An 18,184-nucleotide genomic window follows, 5' to 3' on the forward strand; every position below is an offset into this window, starting at 1 on the left:
GCGAGCACCTGCGTAGCGTATGGTTAATATACTGCCCTTCGGAGCGTGAGCCACGCGGTTCAAACCCAAGCACCAGAGGGAAGATTTTCTTTCATGCATTCATTTCTTTACTGCGGTGATCGTTGATATGACCAGCCAGACAGAGACGTACGGATGGTCTTCTAGTTGAGTCAGCATAAAGATGCTTACGCATTTATTAAACCACCTCGGATAATTTTTAACCTTTCAGTAAATGCGCGCAACGCGTACAGAATGCCGTCACGATAAACGATGCCAAACGCGACAGCGCTATACGAGCCGCGGGAACCCCACAAGTTACAAGAAACAATCCCTTCTCGTCTCAGAGCCTTTCGGTATGCTTGGTAACTCCTTAGCCCCTCAGTGTTCGTCGTGACGTCAACATTCTCATGCGCTCGTCATCCCAAAAACCTGTTTGTCTGTTCGCAGTTACGTGCACCCGCCGCTCTTCCTCCTCGCGCGTGAGAAGGAGCACCCTAGGACCTACAGAACGGCCGTTTTGCCGGTCATATCTGCTCCCTAGAGCACACGGTTAGGGGCACTGCATAAGATCTATACTCTTTAGTTTAGGACACTCCCGAGACGCGATCGACCAGATAAAGTAACAACGCCGAGAGCCCGTCGGACCGCTGACGGCAGCTGATACCTATCGGCGGGATCATGCAACTTCAACGCAAAAACGCGTTCCCCGTAGCAACTAGCGCTTCGCGGGAAATCTTAATTTTCTAGTCAGCGAGCACGGCTACGGCAGCGCACTCAAGTTGGGAACGCATACCGCGTTTTTCACGAGCGAAAACAAGACATGCGGCGAACGCCGACGTTGCCGCCTACCACGTCGGTTTGCTATAGAAACTGTGCAGAAAGATTTTCTTAAGTTGCGTCTTCCTGCCGATAGATACCCGCTGCGGTCACCGGACCAATAGACGCGCGCAGTTGTTACTTTATCTGTCGAACGCGCTCTGCACAAGCCAAGAAGTGTTCACACTAAGATATTATACCAGGAGTAGTGACCAGCTGACGAACGGAGAACAGCGAAGAAAGGAGCGAACGAGTGAGGCCATCTTTTGTAGCATCAGACGCGTGTAACGCCGTTATTATAGCTCGTTCTGAAAATTCTCACGGCTACGTGTTCGTTGTAGACTCGCGCACAACTGCAACACCACACCCAAATTTCAACATCTTGGGTGGTTTAGGGGCCCTTAAGATTTGCCATGGTTGAAAGCGGTTACGGCAAGTTGCCAAGCGAACGCTTGTTTTTGCTTGCTTTAGGAAAGGACGTTCCCACTGGTTTGCAGAGGTTTGACTTTATTGACATGCCTTGGTTTAGGACAAAGACGACCGAAAAGTCTGACGCGCTCGACTACACGCCGCGACAAGGAAACCGGCGTTTGCACCATAACAGAAACCCACGTCGGCGTTCTCTGCTCGAACGCACAGTGAACTGGGCAAAAGAACGGCCTGTGCGAATCGAGGAGGAGGAGAGGTTGAGGAGGAGGACGTTGTATTTCTGCAGCCCTAGTTGGTAACCGCTCAGCGCCTGTAGGAGAATGGATGAGAGGGTAACGAAGAGTGAAGAGGAGAGGAGAGCAGCGTCGGATGGCCAAGGACGCGGAAGGGCGGCTGGTACAGCGGGTTGTCCGGTCCGTTGTCTCCAGGAAATGAAGACCGCATTGACATTATTATCATGATCTTTATGTTACATCCTGTAGTTTATGTTCTTCATACACTCACGTCGCGCAATACCAATTTTGGTATATATCAAGCAAGTGAAACGGCCGCGAGCGCGCAATGAGCGTGGTATGTAAATCATGTCGTAATAAAACATGCGTCATGTTTTTCAAGTTACCACATGGCATGTGTCGTCATACAGAAATGTCACGCCGTGCCAATTTTGGTATATCATTTACTTCCACGGCCTAAATGAGGTGGTGCATGACATACGTGTCATGATTTGCACGTTATGACCTGCATATTTGTCTTGCACTGTTGTCACGCCATACAAACTCTGGTATATATCAAGTTAACGAAACGCCCGCTAGACCGCCAATACCGTGGTAGTAAATGATGCCGTTCATGAGATGCTATCATGACTAATATTTATCATGACCTGTCATTTTTAGTCGTCATACAGTCATATCACGCATACCGATCGTGGTATACACCTGTTTTAACGAAGGGCCATGAGGGCATAAAGTCGTAGGCGGATAGATAGATAGATAGATAATAGATAGATAAATAGATAGATAGATAGTAGATAGATAGATAGATATATAGATAGATAGATAGATCGTAGATGATAGATAGATAGATAGATAGATAGATAGATAGATAGATAGATAGATATCTAGATAGATAGATAGATAGTAGATAATGATAGATAGATACCCAAGTCGCAGAAGGTCGCTTAGAAATGCTTCGCATTAAAATCTCAGAGTATGCGATTCAGCTGGAGTTGGTTGGAGCAGACACCAATTAGTTCTTCGGGCAACATCGGCAGCACTTTCTCTTGTTTCTAGCATTCTCAGCGTCTTGATGGCCCAACGAACGACCATACCACGAATCATCGAAACGCGTGTTTCGCTTACATTTTTCGCTAGGTCCAAATTCTCCTAATAGCACAATGCCACGTGTCGGCTCTCCATGCCAGAGATGACTTTCATTCCACCATCAAGAAGTACTTTAACAAAGTCATCACAGCTAGTTCTTGCATCTTTTTTATCACACTGTGCGGTGCATACAGTAGTTACCTTCAGCAAATGTGGATGTGCAGCTTAGCAGCGTAGTCGGCAAGGGCACTCGCCTTCTGAGCGTGGCGCACTGGGTTAAAAACCTAGCACGGACACTTAGACCCTGTATCATGAAACGAGCCTCGACTTCACGTGACCGAGTTAGTGACAGCGCCACCACCCGACTAAAGATGGCGTTCTGATTATCAAACATTGCTGTCGATGATCGCTCATACGCAGTGACCATTTCAGACAAGGGGAGGCACTGCCGTCGACACTTTCGAGTCAGGTTGGGGGCATTGAGTCGAGGGACACTCTAGAACACGTGGGACAGTTTCATCGATGAGTCGGCACAGATATCTTATGCGTTTAAAAGGCAGCTGCTTCCAACGCACCCTCTCGAAACACACGCTGCGTAACTCCTTAGTAGCTTCGTTTTTCACCCAACGTTCAGAAAGTTACGGAGGTCACACCTCCCTTAATTACCTAGGAGGGCGGCAAAGTCTGTCCTACACTTTTACTCAGTCCGATATGTCCAGTCATGGGTTAAAGGGAATGGTTATAGCCATGCAGGTTTTTGACGATAATGGCGTCCGAAGCTCCCTGATGTTGCATTCCAAGAACTGTTCACTTCCCATCTTTACTCACGGAAAGCCAGGGACATAAGGCAGGCCATTGTGAGAAGCATCTCATCGCCTGCTTTGCGTTGTTTCACCCATAGTGGGACACGTTGTCTTTTGGATTCCACGAACTTTCACACCCCCAAATGTGGGACCCTGCGCACGCCTGTCGATGATGCAATGCATCGCTGCACACCTCCTATAAATGGCTTCGCCTACCTTATGCGAGAGGCCAGAACTTTGCGTGTTTTGGAAGCACTGTGTTGAAGCTGTGCCATAGGTTTCGATGGGAGGCTTGCGAAGCTAGATTGGTGGTATAGCGTGACCTATCCGGCAAAATGACTTGACTTTGATGTTGCAGTATTACGCGAAATGGTCATGACGTGTTGTTTGTTTTATTATGCTTGATTAACAGCCACACGCAACGCCACCACGCACACCGAAGTTGGTAGTATAAGCTGTAGAAATATAGGCGCATGGCTTTAATTATTCATACTAGAGCCCTCAATTATAGCGGAAGTGCTCGTTTGCAGCCACGCTGAACTACGCTTGTGAATAGTACATTTCAGATATGCAGCACTGAGCGCTTCGGCACGTTGGCTGGTCATGCTCAATTCTGCCCACAGTTGAACGCAACATGTGTATGTAATAAGACATGATCTGCGTCTTCGCGTCTTCTTTTTCTTTTTCCACGCGTCATGCACCTCGCCGAGCAAAGCAATCCCCGAGGGATTTATTACAAAGGAAGCCTCGCTGTAAAAAGTAATGTTTGCGCCCGAAAAAATGCAGATCTGAGGACGTGTCACTTCCGACGCGCACGTCGAGGCCCTTCCCACACTTTCCACGCATCGCGTATGCGTGTTCCATGCCGTCGCGACCATGTCCAAGGGGACACTGGCCAGACATCTCAGCCCATTAAGGCATAGTGGATTCTATACCCCAACCCGCCAATCTGCCTGACCAGCGCATGCCGTGGTACGTTAACCTTTTTAACAGTTAGGGTAGCGACCCTTTGCCAAGCACGGCGTTAACCTCCCAGCCAATACTTCCCTAAGTGCTGCCTTAGGGAAGACATTGTCAGATCAGGTAATCCGAACTGTGGCGGACCCTAATAACCCGGCCTCGCCCAGTCGTGCAACGGGGTTTGACCGAGTCCCGCGGACCTCGTCGTACACATCCTCATGAGAGCCGAGCTTCGTTTCAACCTGGGCACGCCCACCGACCGGTGGGAATATTAGCCACAGTGAAACCACGTCTCGGGGAGGTGCACGCAGCTCCCATTGCCGAGTCCAGTTGATCCGTCGTTCTAACCGCTCGGTTTACGCTCTCACGGTCAACTCATGTACGTGGCAGGGTTTTATGTATTCAAACGTTACTAGCGCCTGCTACGCTCCTCCATTGCTCAATGAGACATAATGATTCATTCATGCATAAGCGTAGAGATTTACTGCAAGAAAGGCTTTGGTTGCAGCCTTCCTTGAAACTTGGTTTTTGGCGGAGGAGGAAGAAGAAAACAAATTATCCCAAGAAGGAATAGGGCGGCGTGGAAGATAGGAGCCTACCCTTGGCAGGTCTCCGCTCCAGGACCTCGGGCGCGGAGCCGCACATGTCACCCTCCCACTGGTCCTCAAGAGATTTAGGTAGTGGTTGTTGAGTAGACCGCCAGATGATTCCGTCCAGGTTAACTGATGCTGATGCTGCAGGGACGAACCTATCCACTCAAGGGGATCGGCCAAGAGTCGGGAGGATCACATATTCTGAAATTTCTTAAGTGCTAACATAGGTTAAAATGTCAATTATAATGAAGAGTAATTTTTAATTATTCCCTATTTCAGCCTAGACCATGTTGCGCAACCTCCCACGGACCAAAGATCATTACGCCAGAATGACCTAGTTTAAATATTAATAGCGATTGATGTGTCGAATAAATCGATTTGACTCGCATATGAAATTCGCTACAGCACTGCATATATTCCTGTCGGAGTGCCCCAGCGCAGAAGCCCCAAATGACAACAGTACAGTCGAAGTAACTGGCAGACCAAGTTGCCGCATTATAATTGCAATAGTTCTTTTTCTGAGTGAGAAAAAATGTCGGCAGTCCAGCAAGAAGTGTTCGATTGTTTCGGCCTCATTGGAAACGGAGCATAAACGAGAGATTGCCAGACCAGATCTGTGCATGTATAGATTAGGAATAAACTGTAGTAGGATTGATAGGCGGGCGAGTTGGAACTTATCCATCTTTGCGCAGCGCACGAAATTGACAAGGACACAAGAGAAGAGGACGGGACAAGCGCTGATCTTCAACTGAAAGATTTTATTTGAAAAGACAAATATATATATATACAGAAACACATGTGCCACGCAAGATTACACTCGATCAATGAAACGGATTTCTTGCTCCGATAATGAGACTGATGGCTGACTTATACAAACACTATCGCACTTAGCCATGTGGTACGCCTCTGAAATCTCACGTGTGCGTTGATTATGATGGCGAGTGATGATGGACGTTTGCTCAAAGGAAGGCATGCACCCGCAATCCCGGCAGTGGCTGGCGAGGTGAGACGAAACTTTCAGTTGAAGATCAGCGCTTGTCCCGTCCTCTTCTGTTGTGTCCTTGTCAATTTCGTGCGCTGCGCAAAGATGGATAGATTAGGAGTTGGGATTGTATATCGTGTGGAGCACACATAAGTAAACGACTCGACACGTCCTTCTAGCGCCGGAGCCTAAAACCAACTATCTTTAGCTTTATTTCTTTATTTCCTGCGCCTCTCGCACCAGCGTTGCTGCCGCGCCGCTCGAGGTCACGCCCGACCTCTTCTTCCTTCACTGTGCAATCTGGTGCAATCCTGTCGATGTCGGTGGCGCTACCATCGCATCCCTGTCATTGCTACGCTACTTCTGTGTGTCTTGTTTTACACAATTTTCTGCTCGAAGAGACATAAAGGTGGTGAAAATCGGGTGATGAAGCGAGACTTGCAGTATTCAATGATAAAGCATACTTTTTAAATCTGGCCGCGCCGACGAACGCCGTAACTGAAAGGAGAACAAGAACTGGACCTGCAAGTGAAGCCTTTGACAAAGTGTCCGCAACTTCATTCAAGACTCGCAGGATGTAATGCGAAGCAGCCAGCAAAGAGCTGCATACATCGCCTTGTTTGTCGTTAAGGAAAGTGAAGTGATTCATGTTACGACATCTAGTTCACTATATATCGCATGTTTGTCATGCATTCATGCATGTGCAATCTGATATATACCATGCTAATGAAACGTATGTTCTGGTACGTATATACAATGCATGACCTGTCATTAATGTTCATCATGCACTCATGTCATGCCATACCAATTTTGGTATATATCCAGTTAACGAAACGGCCGGAAGCGCACCAAGACAGTGTCGTGTAAATCATGTCGTAAGCATGTTAGTACCTGTAGCATATCGTGTAAGCACGCTAGGACCTGTCAGTTATGTTCGTCATATAGTCGCGTCGAGCAGTACCAATTCTGGTGTACATCAAGCTCGCGCACCTTGAGAGTGGCATGTAAATCGTGCCGTACATGCGTGCATGTCATTATTTTCATGTTACCACCTGTCATTTATGTTCGGCATGCAGAAATGTCTCGTCATGTCAGTTTTGGTATATATCCATTTAATTAAACGTCCGCGAGCCCACCACGAGTGTGGCATGTCATTCACGCCGTACATGGCATGCCTATCTTGATCTTCATGTCGCCAGCTCTCATTTATGTTCGACATACAGTCGCGTCACGCGATCCCAGTTTTGGTGTATACCAAGCTTGTCAACCGGTCGCGAGCGAACCATGAGCGCACGACATGCATGGCATGATTTTCATGTTAGCACATGTCATTTATGTTCGTCATGCAGAAATGTCTCGTCATGCCGATTTCGGTATATATCCGTTTAATTAAACAGCCGCGAGCGCCCGGAGATCATATCATGTAAATCATGCTGTACATGACAAGCGTGTCAGGATTTGCACGTTAGTACCTGTAACTTGTGTTCGTCATACACTCTTGACACGCCATACCAATTCGGTATATATCAAGTTAACGAAGCGGGCGCAGGATCACCAAGACCGTGGCATGTAAGTCATGCCGCTCATAACATGCATCTCATGATTTTCATTTTATGACCTGTCATATACGTTCGTCATACAGTCGTGTAATGCCATACCAATTTTGGTATACATCCCATTAACGAAACGGCCAGGAGAGTACAAATGATAGATAGATAGATAGATAGATAGATAGATAGATAGATAGATAGATAGATAGATAGATAGATAGATAGATAGATAGATAGATAGATAGATAGATAGATAGATAGATAGATAGATAGATAGATAGATAGATAGATAGATAGATAGATAGATAGATAGATAGATAGATAGATAGATAGATAGATAGATAGATAGATAGATAGATAGATAGATAGATAGATAGATAGATAGATACGCTCAAAGTCTTAGAAGGTCGCTTAGAAATGCTTCGCATTTAAAATCTCAGAGTATGCGATTCAGCTGGAGTTGTTGGAGCAGAACACAATTAGTTCTTCGGGCAACATCGGCAGGCATTCTTTCTTCTTGTTTCTAGCATTCGTCAGCGTCTTGAATGGCCCAACGAACGACTCATACCACGATCATCGAAACGCGTGTTTCGCGTTACATTTTCGCTAGGTCAAAATGCTCCTAATATGCACAATGCCACGTGTCGGCTTTCCATGTCCTAGAGATGACTTTCATTCCACCATCAAGAAGTATTTTAACAAAGTCATCACAGCTAGTTCTTGCATCTTTTTTATCACACGTACGGCGCATACACGTAGTTACCGTCAGCAAATGTGGATGTGCAGCTTAGCAGCGTAGTCGGCAAGGCACTCGCCTTCTGAGCGTGGCGCACTGAGTTAAAAACCTAGCACGGACACTTAGACCCTGTATCATGAAACGAGCCTCGACTTCACGGTGACCGAGTTGGTGACAGCGCCACCACCCGACTAAAGATGGCGTTCTGATTATCAAACATTGCTGTCGATCATCGCTCATACGCAGTGACCATTTCAGACAAAGGGGGGCACTTCCGTCCACACTTTCGAGTCAGGTTGGGGGCATTGAGTCGAGGGACACTCTAGAACACGTGGAACAGTTTCATCGATGAGTCGGCACAGATCGGCACGTTCAGAAAGTTACGGAGGTCACACCTCCCTTAATTACCTAGGAGGGCGGCAAAGTCTGTCCTACACTTTTACTCAGTCCGATATGTCCAGTCATGGGTTAAACGGAATGGTTATAGCCATGCAGGTTTTTGACGATAATGGCGACCGAAGCTCCCTGATGTTGCATTCCAAGAACTGTTCACTTCCCATCTTTACTCACGGAAAGCCAGGGACATAAGGCAGGCCATTGTGAGAAGCATCTCATCGCCTGCTTTGCGTTGTTTCACCCATAGTGGGACACGTTGTCTTCTGGATTTCACAAACTTTCACACCCCCAAATGTGGGACCCTGCGCACGCCTACGTCCATGATGCAATGCATCGCTGCACACCTCCTGTAAATGGCATCACCTACCTTATGCGAGAGGCCAGAACTGTACGTGTATTAGAAGCACTCTGTTGAAGCTGTGCCATACGTTTCGATGGGAGGCTTGCGGAGCTACATTGGTGGTATAGCGTGACCTATTCGGCAAAATGACTTGACTTTGGTGTGGCAGTATTACGCGAAATAGGCATGACGTGTTGTTTGTTTTACTATGCTTGATTAACAGCCACACGCAACGCCACCACGCACACCGAAGTTTCCAGTGTAAGCTGTAGAAATTATAGGCGCATGGCTTTAATTATTCATGCTAGAGCCCTCGATTATAGCGGAAGTGCTCGTTTGCAGCCACGCTGAACTACGCTTGTGAATAGTACATTTCAGATATGCAGCACTAAGCGCTTCGGCACGTCGGATGGTCATGCTCAATTCTGCCTACAGTTGAACGCAACATGTGTATGTAATAAGACATGATCTGCGTCTCCGCGTCTTCTTTTTCTTTTTCCACGCGTCATGCACCTCGCCGAGCAAAGCAATCCCCGAGGGATTTATTTCAAAGGAAGCTTCGCTGTAAAAAGTAATGTTTGCGCCCGAAAAAAATGCAGATCTGAGGACGTGTCACTTCCGACGCGCACGTCGAGGTCCTTCCCACACTTTCCACGCATCGCGTATGCGTGTTCCATGCCGTCGCGACCATGTCCAAGGGGACACTGGCCAGACATCTCAGCCCATTAAGGCATAGTGGATTCTATACCCCAACCCGCCAATCTGCCTGACCAGCGCATGCCGTGGTACGTTAACCTTTTTAACAGTTAGGGTAGCGACCCTTTGCCAAGCACGGCGTTAACCTCCCGGCCAATACTTCCCTAAGTGCTGCCTTAGGGAAGACATTGTCAGATCAGGTAATCCGAACTGTGGCGGACCCTAATAACCCGGCCTCGCCCAGTCGTGCAACGGGGTTTGACCGAGTCCCGCGGACCTCGTCGTACACATCCTCATGAGAGCCTAGCTTTGTTTCAACCTGGGCACGCCCACACGACCGGTGGTGATCTTAACCACAGTGAAACCACGTCTCGGGGAGGTGCACGCAGCTCCCACTGCCGAGTCCAGTTGATCCTTCGTTTTAACCGCTCGGTTTACGCTCTCACGGTCAACTCATGTACGTGGCCGGGTTTTGTGTATTTAAACGCCACGAGCGGCTGCTACACTATTGAATGCTCAAGCTTTTCTGTGCCGACTCAACAAAAAAAGCCTGTGTCTCCATCTGTCTGTCTGTTTCTCTGTCACGTAAGACGAGTTTCTACAAAGAAATCAATCAATGAAAATTGCCGTTGTTCAACGCGGTTAAACGAGTTTTTCGAGCGATGTACCGCTCGGTCTTGCCTGCTTTGGCGAAGGACGCTCCCAATGATTTGCAGAGGTTTAACTTTATTGCACGTCCCGGTTTAGGCAAGAAGGAGGAAGAAGGAAAGGAATGAAAGGCAGGGAGGTCAACCAGACGCGCGTGCGGTTTGCTACCCTACACTTGGGGGGAAATGATGAAGGGATCAAAAGAAATGAAGAAGTAACAAAATACGGCCAGGGTTCCCCATGCCCAGATTGTTCCAGTCGGTTGTTACAAGAATTGTATAGACGATGGTCGACATTATGCTAAGTGCTGATGTTCACAAAGCATATCTATGTATTCTAGAGACATCTTAACATGGAGAATTTGTACTAACTTGTACGAGAAATTTACGCAAGCACTTATGACCCAATAGCTATCTGAAACACACACAGGTTTTATCCGTGGAATGCTTGCAGGCTGTCTGCCGCTGTCCTGTCGCTACTTATAAAAAGCGTACTCAGACTCTCCACAGACAAAACTCTTTATTAACCTGCCTCAGTGTGCCTATATATTTACAGACAAAGCTCAAATCTGTGTGTTGCAAAATGTGCACAGACGATCGCCGTCAAAAATAACGTGCATTCTGCAGGCCGTGTTTGTAGATTCCAGGCAAACTTATCTGCAAGGAATCTGCGGAATACTGCTGCGACTGCTGCATAAGGAAACTCTTCCGGGACACCTTATTTAAAACTACCAGAACCGGCGAGATGGTACCACCTGCGTAGTTTACTATACAGTGTTATTTGTCTAACCACCACAAAGCTTGCAGCTGCACTCTTAGTCAGGCCCCGCTTAGAAGGCTAGCTAAAGCCAGGAAGCTACCCGGAAAAGGTATGGTGTCCTGGCTATAAGTAGCACATTACCCAGGACGTGATTAAGAGTGATAGTCTCGGGGCGATTTAGCTGCCGCCGCACTTCTCCTGGCAGGCCTTCTGCGTGTCGAAGCGGTTTTCGTTGCCTCCGCATCCTCCATAAACGAACATCTCGCACTTCTTGGTCTCCTTGCGGTAGTAGTACATCGGCTTCGAGCTGAAACAATGGCCGCTGTCGAAGTCCTTGTCGCACATTGAGGTGTCTGCCATGTGAAAGAAAAAGAAAGAAAATACAACCTGAGCTGTCTGCCATGTGAAAGAAAAAGAAAGAAAATACAACCTTGAAGAAATCCTAAAGGAAAAGGATTAATCACTTCAAAAATTGGGGGACGCTTAAGCTTCGCCTTTAAGAGCTGAACGCGATAGCGATATCCTGCCCCTAGTGCACACTTCGAACACTACGAGTGTTTAACAGAATGCGCGCACTAAGGTGTGTGCCTTATGTAATGGGTAGCATGCTTTAAACCAGGAGCAATTATGGTGGTGGTAACAACTTTATTAAGAACTCCGGCAAATTCGTGGCCTGGGCCTAGGCCGCCCCCGAGGAGGACCGGAGACCTATTATCCGCAAGAAGCTTTTTCGAAGTTGCGATGCACCCACTACGTGGTCTTAAGGGAATGCGAGCAGTAATGTGTGTGCCTTTTGTAGTGGGTGGCTGTCTTTAAACCACCACGTCGTTATGATATTGACATGGTGTGACGCCCGATGGCAATGTACTGTTGTACCACGCAATATTACTGCGATATTACATCTCGTATTATGACACCTGTATACAGGACGCGTATTTTTGGGAAGCATGAAAGTTACTTTCAGTGCAATTCCAAGCAGAGGCGTGGCTTTGTGGTAGAACACCTGCTTCCCACGTAGACGGCCTGGGTTCGATTGTCACTCGGACCCAACATTTTTATTATTTATTTTATTTGCAGCTTTTTCGATTTTTCTGTCACGGACAAGATGATGATTTTTCGCTCACAACCAACGGCGCCGGCGCCGACGGCGGAATTTCTGCGATACGAGCTCTTTAACGCTATCGCGTTAAAATGAAAACTTCTACTCTGAATACTCTATTGTCGTTGATATCACCATCATAGGCTCATCGGTAGAAGATACAATCAAGGTAAAAGTTCCATTTCTCAATTTCGCGCCTACATCTTCGCACGTGACGTCGTGGATTTCAAATTGTTTTAATTGCATTTCGATTGCTCTGGAACGACGAAATTTCCTGAAACTTGGCATGTAAAGTCTCTGACTCCGTCGAAAGACAATGTATAGTTCATATTCACCAATAAAGAACTACACAGGCCCTAGTAGACGCCGTCAAAATCTATGACGTCAAGCGTTTGTTGCGGACAATTCGAGGTGGCGTCGCCACCCGCCCTCTCTTTTTGCGCGTTTTCTCGCTTACCAAGCGTCTTCTCGCGGCAAGCGTGGCGATTTTGGTATTGTGAAAGAGTAATTTACTGATACGATAGAAATGGTTTTTCGCTTTAGTGTCCCTTTAAGACAGTGGTTCTCAGCCGTGTATACTTCAGGGAGCCCTTGTGAACCGGTGGAAGTGATGAGAGGCCCGCTGCACTGGAAAACAAGGAGGGGGAGGGGGGCTCATAAATTAACGCAACACGCAGCGTGAAATAGGTGTCTTTCATTTCTCCCTGGCAAAGAATGGTCAAACTAAAGTGCGACGTCAATTCGATCGCAGCAGCTTCTCCGTAAGTTGTGTGGTCTGAGGCCGCACTTAAACTGGAACTGGCATTTCCAAATGGCCACGACAATTGGTGCAAATTTTCCATTTGGCCACCCTATTGGAATTTGGGACAGTCCCGATGATTGCGCAATTTCACTTGCGGTCAACACATATTGGAACATTGCTTTGCCGATCGAAATGTTAGAACACGTTCGCATTCAGCATTGTTATATGGAACCAGTTGGAGATCGTTATGAGTCCAATTAATGCTCTAGGGCAGTTCCGGGTGAGCCTCGTTACATGCTTGATTGATTAGTTACATTTTGTATCCAGTTGAAAGATGTGTATGAGGGGTCAGGTCTATCAAATGATTAATCGAGAGTTTCACAGTAAAAATTATAAACAGGAACTGGTTAAGGACCCTCCACACAGGATGGTTTTAATGGGAATTCAACCAATTGGTTCCAATTAGACACCACTGATATTTCAATGGGTTTCGATTGGACGTCACAGAAATGAGTGAAGCTGTGGAACAAGAAAATAGGCCAAAGAATTACTACAAATAGGTCACAGAATTACAAATTATAGTGGGTCTTTGGTTCCAACAAGAGTTGTTTCGTACCCTATCAGTGACCATAGGCCAATATGCTGTTGTATTATGACTAATAGTCCTACAGTACACACTGATATTGCTCCTAGTTTTCAGTGTCTCACAAAAAGCCCTGGATGCTTTTTATTCGGATATCAGTAATGCACTTTTGGACCATGTTAATCATTCGACTGATGCAAATGCTGCTTATGATGCTTTCCTGATTTGTTTCACGGCAGTGTACAAAAAGCACTTCATTCATAAGCGTTTCGAAAGGAAAAAAGGTTGTCAAAAGCCATGGATAACACGCGAGCTTTTGCGCAATATCGACGAAAAAATTGTTTGTTCAAGAAATTTATGCTTACGCGCAATGAAGCAGACCTGGTCACATATAAGCGGTTTAGAAATGCCCTAGATAAGGAAGTTAAAAGGCGAGAGAAATGTATTATTTTACTATGTTTTCTTCCTCTTTTAAACAAACAGATGTATAATGGAACAAAGTGAACCCACTTATTGGACGGAATCGATGACGGAAATTTGACATGGTGGGGAAACTATCAGTGACGATCGCATGCTAAATGTGTTTAGCGACTTTTTCGTGTACGGGGACTTTGATACCGAACCACGTGCATCTTACACAAGTCTAGGTCCTGATAATGTAAAAACATTCGTTATAAAGCAACGGTAGAACATGAAGTTCGTGCGGTTTTCCTGGGCCTTAAAAACAGTCGAAGTTGTGAGGCGGATGGCCTGCAAGTAAGGCCTTTCAAATACGCAATAGATAAAATTGCTTCAGTTCTGACATATATATTTAGCTTGTGTATTTAAACGGGCGTTTTCCATCCAAAATGCAAGTTGCTCGTGTAGTGACGTTATATAAGAAAGGAGATAAAAAAAGACCCTTCTAATTGTAGACCGGTGTCAATATTGCCGATATTTTCCAAAGGTCTCGAGGAAATAATTTATAATCGGCTATATATCTTCTGTAACAAGCGTGGTTTTGGGACGTTAAACCCCAGATATTAATATTATTATATTATTATTATTATTATTATTATTATTATTATTATTATTATTATTATTATTATTATTATTATTATTATTATTATTATTATTATTATTATTATTATTATTATTATTATTACTTTTGTAACAAGTACGTAGTTCGAAATGTCAGTATCCATTTTTAAAACATCGCTCAACAGAACTTGCTCTTCTCGACCAGAAGGAGTACATACTGGAGAAATTTGACCAAAAGCAATTTGTCCTCGGAATTTTCGTCGATTTTACGCAAGCCTTTGACTAAATAAATCATGAAAGTTTGTTTCATGATCTAGATGACTATGGCAGTCATGGGCTTCCCCTAACGCTACTAAAAAGCTACCTTTCAGTAAGACGTCAGTTTGTCTCCATGAACGAAATGGTGTTAGACAGAAAGCAAATAATTTCAGGCATTTCTCGGACCTTTGATTTTTAATTTGCACAGAAATGATACAGTCTACGCTTCTTCGGATGTCAAATTAGTAATTTACGCTGACGACACCAGCGTATTTATTTCGTCTCCATCAGATGATTATCTCTTTCACAAAGCTAACGTCGTGTTAGAGGAATTAAGCACTTGTGCAGGCAATAAGCACATGTGCAGCCAAGAAAAAAATAAATACAAAAAAGGCGAAGGCCGTGGTTTTTCATTCTATTGGCAGGCAGATTTCTGCAAAAGACAACCTTGTTTATTGCAGCTCACAGATAGAGCTGGTTGATTCTATTAAGGTACTTGGTGTGCATTTCTCAAGATCACTGCAGTGGGATGAGCACGTAAATGCAGTATTACAAAAGTTAGGTGCGATGACGGGTATCGTGAGTCGAAACCGCTATCTAATCCCGAAACCAGTGAAATTGTTCATTTATAATGCCTTTTTCGCTTCGTATCTAAACTACTGCCATTTGGTTTGGGGGACTACTACAGAATCGAATCTCTTGCAGCCATTACTTATGCAAAAAAGATTTTTGAGAATAATTGCAAGTGTATCAACTGTGCATCCTTCTGAAGATTTCTTTAGAAACTTCAAAATAATTAAAACACAAGACATATACGTGTACAGATTGCTCCGTGAACATCGAATACATTGCGAGCACCAGGATTCTCTTTTCATTAGATTAGTAAAGTTGCATCCGAAAGAAGCATCATATAATATACGAGCAACCGAGACACAGAATTTCCGCATTGTCGAACTGGTTACGGTCGACAAATAGCTCGCAATAAACTTCGGCGTTTATTAAATAATTACAATAACAAACAATTTGATATTCGCGATGTTGAGAGAGAGAGAGAGAGAGAGAGAGGTTTATTTATAGAAAGGCACAGAGGCCGGCCTGAGCGACAGTATGCTCTAGCCTGCTACTCTACACCGGGGGTGGGGAAAGGGGAGAAAAAAAGAGTGATGGATGACGATGGTAAGTAAGGGAGGTGAGTATGATGTAAATTTGACTGGCTTGTACGGTTTCTTGTACCTCACGCTCTTTGTCTAAAATTGTTTGTTTTTATATAATTGTACCCTTAAAATGTCACTAATGCAATACCATACTAGTGATGAGGTGTTGTGTTGGTGCATCACGCTAATGTGAACAGGATGTATACAAATGCAGGACGTTCTGTATAGGGTAACAAACAGTGGATGTATATTTTGGTGGTTTGTTCAAATTCATGTTTCGCTTGAAATTATTTATTACAGAGTTTACATGTTAACAGTTTTAAGAACATGCTTGTACCTCAGCCGCTGTCTTTGACTGTACGGGGGCGAAGGACTCGCTCAAGCAATTCTTAAATGGCTTTTCCCTTCGCCTCCGATCACATGTGCTGTGATGAATCAATAAAATAATAATAATAATAATAATAATAATAATAATAATAATAATAATAATAATAATAATAATAATAATAATAATAATAATAATAATAATAATGTACCTCGCACGGTATTAGAAACTTCGACAAAAGAAGTAAAGGGACAGCAGCGTTGTCCTTACCCTTGGGCTTTTTCGTGGTAGTCGTTTTTTTCTCATCCTTGTGCTTCTCGTCCTTGGGTTTCTCCTCCTTCGGCTTATCCTCCGGCTTCTCTTTCGGCTTCTCCTCCTTGTGGTGGTGTCCGTTTTCGTCCACGTTCCAGTCTTTCTCCTCTTTAGAGTCGCCCTCGTAGCACACCTCCTCCAACTTTGGTCCGCACCAGTAAGGGTCACCTGCACAGCAGTCGAGAAAATAAAAAAAAAGTTCGACAACCCAGAAGCTAGCACCTCTGTAGTAGAACGCGATAGCGTAATCGGACCGTGTTCGTATCGCCCTCCCAATCGCTAGCCTGCCTTCGCTTCTTCAAGACCTAAACCGAGCCGCAAGGAAAGCCAAAGTGCGGACGCCGTCCGGCTCCTATCTTTATTTGCATCTACCCTGAATTTTCGCGTACGGACAACGCTCACAACGAAAGACGCCGCCGCCGCCGACATTGACACCAGAATTTCTGTGAAACGAACTCTTTAACGCTATTGCGTTAAAATATCAACTCCGCGTTGCGTGAAATATCCGCCGCATACAGCAGCGCTAGCATACTCTTTTCTTTTTCTTTTACTATGTCTTGGTTATATAGAGACGTAATAAAGGCATTGCAAAGCAACTGGCAGTTCAGTAGAAAAAAAGATTATAAGCGGAACCACCCCTGAATGGGAACGATCCAAAATACGCGTAGAAATATGCTGCCAAAGGGAAAAGGCAGTACATGTGAAGCAAATGTTAAAATTCGTGATACCCAATCTCTCACGCATCCGGGGCTTGTTCATTACTGTTCCCTTTTATGGTAAGGGCGTTTCATCGAGCGGTGGTACGTCGTCGGAAAAACAGCACGAGCCTATGAGGAAGCTGGATCCGTCGATGGCCTTACGTGAACTAAATGCAGATAACTTAGCCTGCTTCCACTCGGTTCCGTCGGCACTGTAAAAATATCATTTAACTTGCGTGGAGAGCAAATTCACAACGAACTAGTAACAGCATGTACTTCGTAAACATGCCCAGGATCACTTCCTTCACACGCTGTACGCTGAGAATCCAGCGTTCCCACTGGTCTATAAAGCACTGTCGCGCTGGAAAGCTCAAGAAGTTCATTCCATGCGGGCAGTTCTTACAGCTATTAGCACAGCTTACGACGCAGCACTTCATACGTGGCATTGCAAAGCTTCACTAGCAACCTCACACGGCTCCACTCATGGGCTGGCTGGTGCACGGAGCACGCGAGGTGCTTTCGCTCACTTCCGCACCACGGCGCCCGCTTATTGCACGTTTCCTAGTGGTGAGTGCACTATCTGCGTCGTTGTTGTATGACTAAGGACAATATGTGCGCATGTATTTACTCTCACATGTATTGCCCTATTAGTAGCGGTTTGAGGATAGAAAAGACGCTTATATCTGCAACCAATGGGGTAGCACGGCTCATCGTGGTGTAGGGAAGTGGTTGGGCAGTGCGCGAAAAGAGCGTTGTGACGCTACATTTGAAGCGTCAAACACTTATATAGGAGAAATTAGCGTTCAGCGGCGCAGTCCACGTCCCGTAAACTTTTGCTGTTGTGTGTACCTCTCTCTTCATTAGAAAAATAACGTGGAGGACGCTTGAGCTTCGCTTTCAAGAGTAGAACGCGATAGCGTACTCGGACCGTGTTCGTATCGCCTTCCCGATCACTAGCCTTGCTTC

The 18,184-nt window shown here is 45.5% G+C and overlaps 1 protein-coding gene across 1 annotated transcript in view; it reads right to left on the reverse strand.

The window, feature by feature from the left end:
* LOC119399690 (probable chitinase 10) overlaps positions 1–17,542 on the reverse strand; it is a 685,554-nt gene extending 668,012 nt beyond the window's left edge. The window contains exon 1 of the mRNA XM_049417815.1: positions 17,536–17,542. The gene's annotated coding sequence lies outside the window, so the exon portion shown is untranslated. The remainder of the gene's footprint in view (positions 1–17,535) is intronic.
* Between the last annotated feature and the right edge of the window lie 642 nt (positions 17,543–18,184).

Source organism: Rhipicephalus sanguineus, chromosome 7, assembly GCF_013339695.2.
Source record: "Rhipicephalus sanguineus isolate Rsan-2018 chromosome 7, BIME_Rsan_1.4, whole genome shotgun sequence".
Classification (NCBI taxonomy): domain Eukaryota; kingdom Metazoa; phylum Arthropoda; class Arachnida; order Ixodida; family Ixodidae; genus Rhipicephalus; species Rhipicephalus sanguineus.